General features: G+C 42.2%; 1 pseudogene across 1 annotated transcript; it reads right to left on the bottom strand.

The window, feature by feature from the left end:
- Positions 1-4057: 4057 nt before the first annotated feature.
- Positions 4058-6170, bottom strand: LOC104606993 (uncharacterized protein At4g06744 pseudogene; annotated as a pseudogene). The gene has a single exon (XR_016076102.1). The product of XR_016076102.1 is annotated as an uncharacterized protein At4g06744 pseudogene (transcript).

Here is a 6170-nt window from a genome sequence, read left to right as displayed (position 1 = left end):
GGCTCTGTTTATTTGCAGTTTCGCACCTGTTTGTTTGTAGGCTTGTAGCTATGATTTGCACTTTTATAAGATACAAAATCTATACTTTTTGTTTTATTTGCACTTGATAGCAGTGCAGATTTTGCATCCTAAAAACTGATGCAAAATTTATACTGCCTTCCTCCTACCTCAATTCGTTTTCATATAAGATGGAAATCATGTCATCTTGCTTTTGTTTTTAACACTCCCAAGTCCCAAATGAACAATTCCCTCTTATTTCCACTATCTTTCACATAAAGTGGGAATCATTTCATTTTACTTCTCAAAAACAAATAAGGCAAAGTCAAACTTGCAATAAAAGTAACTAGAATCTGGACTAAGCCTAGTTGCACTCCCATGCATTTTGCATTGTGTCTTATTTGTTTGTGAGGAATACACGTAAATAGGAAGTAAAATGAAGTGTGAAGTCTCTACTGTATATGTAAAATAAATGGAAATAGGAGGGTTATTCATTTGGGAATGAGGTAGGGGCACTTTTACGAAAGCACTTTTATGAGAGTATATTCACAGAAATACTTTTATAAAAATGTTTTTATGAAATCACTTTTACAAAAGTACTTTTATAAAATTCAACTGGAGATAATTTTGGAAGAAAAAAAAATGAAAAAATGCTTATACAATGAGCACTTAAAAATTGAAAATTTGGACATATAAACACTTATGTTTAGGTACTCCCAAACATGGCCGTAGTCCCCACTTTATATGAGAGACAGTTGAGGTAGAATAGTAAGTAGAGATGAGATAAGAAGTAGAAAAATTTGTATCAGGTAGGAGTAACTACAAACAAAAGAATGCAAAACTAAAGCAAAGACAAAATAAATTTGTATTGGATGCAGATTTGCAATGCAAATTAACAAACCAAGCCTTCGGGGAACAAAATTAATATTGGGTTCAGACGGAACACTTATATAATTTTTTTTAAGAGGATAAGATTAGTTTTATTATAGTATACAAGTGTATACGGATGGAATTCATTAACCACAATAACTAGTTTAGTTTTAGGCTGGCTGCTACGTATAGAGAAGACTTTTGGGTGTCCACGTACAAAGATGTCAGTTCACCCAGCCATGCATGCACCACTAATTGGTATAACAAATTAATTATTTATTTCTTCTCTGTTACAAGAAGTGGGTGTCTCCCGGTCCCAGCACACTTTTATAGAGCTTATTGTAGATATGGCAAATGCTTTAATAATTTCTTTTTATTTTTGCAGAAGGGTAGTTGCTTGCTGCTTTCATGTCCAGTGAATGAATTGTTAATAAACTAGTTTGAGCTGTGGTATCCTGTAGATAGGTGGGGGTGTGGTGTGGGCCGGACTGGGCTCGATGAACTTGCAGGCTTTTACCATTTTAAATTAAGCTTGGCAGTTGGCTCCATATCTTAACAAACCCAAGCATTTGGAAATTCACGTACGGGGTACGGCAGTGTCTTGACAAGTTCTGACTTGTCAAAATCTGTATTTGTCGGTAGAGGTGCTTTAGTCTAGTCCCAAAGAATCCATGCTGCCTTAGCTGGAATTTGTACTTGTACACACGTAAAATGACTAAATGTAGTTGTAGATGCTAAGATATAAACAAATAATAAGACAGGTTTTTGTTAGTGCATGCCACCCCCACGCCCCACCCGACTGGGCCACTATTTCTCTGCATGTTGCTTTATTAATTTCATTTATAATTTTGTCGCTTAAGCAAACGAGAGGAAAAAAAAAAATTAGGCATGTTAATGGTCCCACCTACTATGTACATACAGGCTACGATATAACTACAGTTAAAAAAGAGATAAATTTCTTGAATTTGATTGACTAAATGTATTGAATATTGTTATTTATGTTATTTCTAACAACTAACTAAATACTTTACTGATGTTCCAGTTCAAGTATGACTTTCAAATGCCCAACTTGCCCTTTTAGGTTCCAAAAGGTTATCTCCAACACTCATTCGGGGGGGCGGTCCTCTTAGAGCCTGTTCAGAGATTAGCGATGCCACCGAAATTGACCAAGGGCTTGGAGCGCTTGGAGGGGCTTAACGATGCCACCAAAAACAAATTGATGATGTTCTGAGAAGATGCCTCGCGCCTTATCAAAAGCGGCAGCCCCCGTAGAAGCATCGTCGTCAGAAATTTCAATTAGAGAGAAAATCTTCGACTCTAGAAAGTTCCAGAGTGATATCTAAGATATCAATTGGAGAGAAATCTTCCCCAGTGATTTCAACTTCTACTATCGTGCCAAGGATATCGTCAAAGGAGGCCCCTCGCAAACACTAAGCAGAGCACAGAAATCAAGGAACGTCTCTTTATTGGCTAATAATGTGGGGTCGATCGTCATAAAACCTTGTGATATGAGACCCATAGTTGCAGATGGGAAGCAATGTGTAGCGGTAATGTTGTCGAGGTTGATGACCGGGTAGGGGCTGAAGCTTCGAAGCAGTTCGACATATTTGCTAAGCCACCAATCATGTCAATTGGCGATGACAATAATGGGAGTCCATCCTAGAAAAGAGTGAGCAAGCAGGTGGTGACGAAAAGGGGGACGAACCCGTTGCTGAAGTCGTGGAAGAGATTACCGGTGTGGACACCGGCACTGATAACGAGCGCCGACACATGGTGTCGAATTTGGTAGGGATCTATGGAGGGCGAGCTCTTTGATGCCTGAGATGATTCCATTTTCCCATTTCCGAGGATAGGGACGAACTTTCTCAAACGTGTGTTGGGGTGGGGAGGGAGAGGTTGCGTCTTGGTGGTCGTCCCCCCACGACGACCACCAGCTGAACACAAGGGTCCCCTCGTTGGAATCATTGAAGCTGGGGGAATGCAGCTTGCCATCGTAGTTATCGTAAACTGTTCATCTTCTTCCGACGAGAACAATGAATCCTCGGCGGATCAACTATTCATCGTCTTCCATCTCGGATCAACTGATCATCGTTTTCAGTTCTCTCTTTCCCTCCTCAAGCTTCCTTCTTCCTCCACCGCGGCAACTGTAGCCGCAAGTCAAGGCTTCTAAATATGGCCAGTCCCTTCCAGTCACGACCCAGATGCTCTTAGTCTCTCCCTTTTCTTTTCCCTCTTTCTCCCTTTCCTCTTCTATCTCTCGACCGTCTTGATTCCAAAAAAAAAAAATATCTCGCATAATAGTCCCGCTCAAAGGTGGTGATTCTTATGTAGATTACAAAAAAAAAAAAAACTTATCTATAGGGTAAAACAGTCTTATTTATCTTTTTGTTAATGGATATTAAGAGAAACTATCGGTACATTTAGTCAATTAACTAAAGGATTTCTAGCAGATAAGGGCAACTTTTTGCCCTGAATATCAATAAAAGATAATATTTTTATAAAATAACAAAAATAGGGTAGCTTTTTTGTTTGAAAAACATCAAGAAAGGGCAATGATACTGTTCATTGTCTTCCTCTGCCCTTCCTCTGGTGATGGAGGCCGGAATTCCCTTTCTGTACCGGTGAAGGAAAACCGAAACACAAACGCGATTGTCTCCATTGTGCCACGAACACGAACACAAAGACGAAAACCGAAAGACGAATACAGCGGTTGTCTCCGCCTTGAAACCCTTACTGGAGCGGTTCATGATAAATACAGCGGTTTCAAGGAGGTCCTTGCTGCTGCTCCAGTCCCGCTGACGAGGTTCAGGATGAATACAGCCGTTCCGCTGCTCCATGGTTTAGTAAGGGTTTGAAGCTCGAACGGGTAAGATCGTTTAACTGGTCGAGGGTGCTGTGCATTAATGAGGAGCACATGCGATTACATTGTTTTGGACGACTCCGCGGTTGGCTCCAATTCAGTTGTGAGGTTCAGGATGAACACAGACGCAGAGGAAGACAATGAACAGTATCATTGTCCTTTCTTTATATTTTTCAAAAAAAAAGCTCCATTATTTTTATTATTTTATAAAATATTATCTTTTATTGAAATTTGGGGCAAAAAGCTGCCCTTATCTACAAGAAACCCTTAAGTAAACCATAAGGTTAGTTTAAAAAATTTACCATGAAAAAAAGAAAGAAATAAAGGAAATTGTTGCACACGAATTACGGTTATCTTGTTTAAAAGTAGTAGTAGTAATACGTAGTAGTATACATATTTGCTGCATGTGCGCGTCCGACTGTTACACCGGAGCGATTGCTTAGGCTATTACAATTACAATATAAACACTGGATTTGTAACGAGACGTGCGTCCATTATTTTGCTTAATTTTGTTTACAGTAGAGGTACAAGTGGAGGAATTAATACCGAAATACAGGGACAATTGATGGATGCATGGAGCGAGGGTGTAGGTGTAGCTACTAGCTACTTCCGTCATAACCGATGCTTTATGAGAGCATTGTAAGAAGGCGAGGGACTGATTGCAGTTGCCGGAGGTGTGGAGTAGGTTTCCTCAGAATAGGGACGAAGCCTGCATGGAATCATAGTATTGGTCTTCAGGTCGGAGCAGTACTTTGGATTACTGGAGAAAAACTTCTCACAGTGGTCGGCAGGTCTCTGTGACGGTAGGTCCAGAATGCAGTTATTACGTATATCAAGTTTTCCCTTCTTGATCAACTCCCTACATTTGGGACCCACCTGCGTGAAGTAATTGTCCGATAGAGAAAAGTTTGCCAGGCTGGGAAGCCCACATACCACCTCCGGCACCGGCCCGTACAATTTATTCCCAGTAAAGTTTAGCAACTGCATCCTCTCCAAGCACCCGAACGAGTAGGGTATCGGACCCGTCAAGTGGTTGTTCCCGGCGTCGAACACCGTTGCCTTTTTCAAGAAGCCGATCTCGTAAGGTAGGCACCCCGACAACTGGTTGTTGAGGAAGAGAACCTCAACTAAGGTATCCTTGGCCTTACCAATGCTTGGCGGTATGGAACCACTGAACTGGTTGTTGGCAAAAGTTAGATAACGGGCTGGTGTGCTGCCCAGGTTATAGGGGATCGGACCATAAAAGTAGTTGTTGTTGACGAAGAGAACATCGATTTTGCCCAGGTTGAAGACTTGAGGCGGGAGGTACCCATGAAATTTGTTGAACCGGAGGTCCAAGAAGCTCAGGTTTGCAGCTGTGAGGACAGCCTTTGGGAACTCGCCCTTATAATTGTTATTGCTTAGGTCCAGCTCGTAGAAATATCGCAGATTTCGAATCTTGGATAGGATCTCACCTAAGAACCTGTTGGAGTTGGCGTGGAAAATAGCGAGGTCGACGAGATTTTCGATGATGCCATCAAGTGTTAAGTTGGGACCGCTAAGATTGTAACTGTTGAAGTCGATACCGGCGAGTGCCTGTTCTTTGTAATCTGGCACCTTTTCGCAGTATAAGCCTGTGTATTGGCAAATATCACCGTCCTTCTTCCAGGTTCTTAAGATGTGTTTTGGGTCGCCCGTGATTCTTTTCCGCAACTTTTCAATGTAAGGCCTGACCATTTCAAGTCTTGACTTCTGTGGTGGGGGCGGAGATGGAGACGGTGGTGGGGGTGAGGGTGAGGGTGGGGGCGGGGACGGCGGAGGTGGAGACGGCGGAGGTGGAGACGGCGGAGGTGGAGACGGCGGAGGTGGAGACGGTGGTGGTGGAGACGGTGGTGGAGGAGGAGGTGGACATTCGGGTTCTGGAGGAGGAGGTGGTGGTGGACAGTCCTCATAATAACCACCACCGCCGCCACCTATAATAATCTCGAGCGTTTCTCTGTTAGAAGCGGAAGCATCGGGGAGTACGTGAAGGGAAGATGAGAGAAGAATGAGAAAGATGAAAGGCAGAAATTTAGTAGAGAAAGATAGGATAGTGAGCATAGCCATTGGAAATTGACCCTTGCTAATGCTTAGTGTTTTTCTTTATCAGAACAGAAAGAATAGGACTCGTGTTCATGAATGAATGAGTGAAACAACAACAACATATATATATATATATATATATATACAAGAGGGAAGAGGCTACTGGCCGGCTAGAGAGAGCTGGTTCGCTGGTTCCTGGAGGAGTTATAGAAAATCGTACAGAATGGAAACCGCTGAGACAAATAGGTAGAGGTTAGTTGTGGTGGTCACGAGCAAACAGAAAGATTATTTGGTGTTTTAAAAGAGCATCACAGTCTGGGGGTGGCTGTTGCGCTTTCCTTTTCAGACCCTTGAGATGTTTTCTTCTCATTTGTCACTCACT

The sequence above is a fragment of the Nelumbo nucifera genome, chromosome 5, assembly GCF_055504915.1.
Source record: "Nelumbo nucifera cultivar China Antique chromosome 5, China Antique-T2T, whole genome shotgun sequence".
NCBI lineage: Eukaryota > Viridiplantae > Streptophyta > Magnoliopsida > Proteales > Nelumbonaceae > Nelumbo > Nelumbo nucifera.
This window is presented reverse-complemented; position numbering and strand designations above follow the sequence as displayed.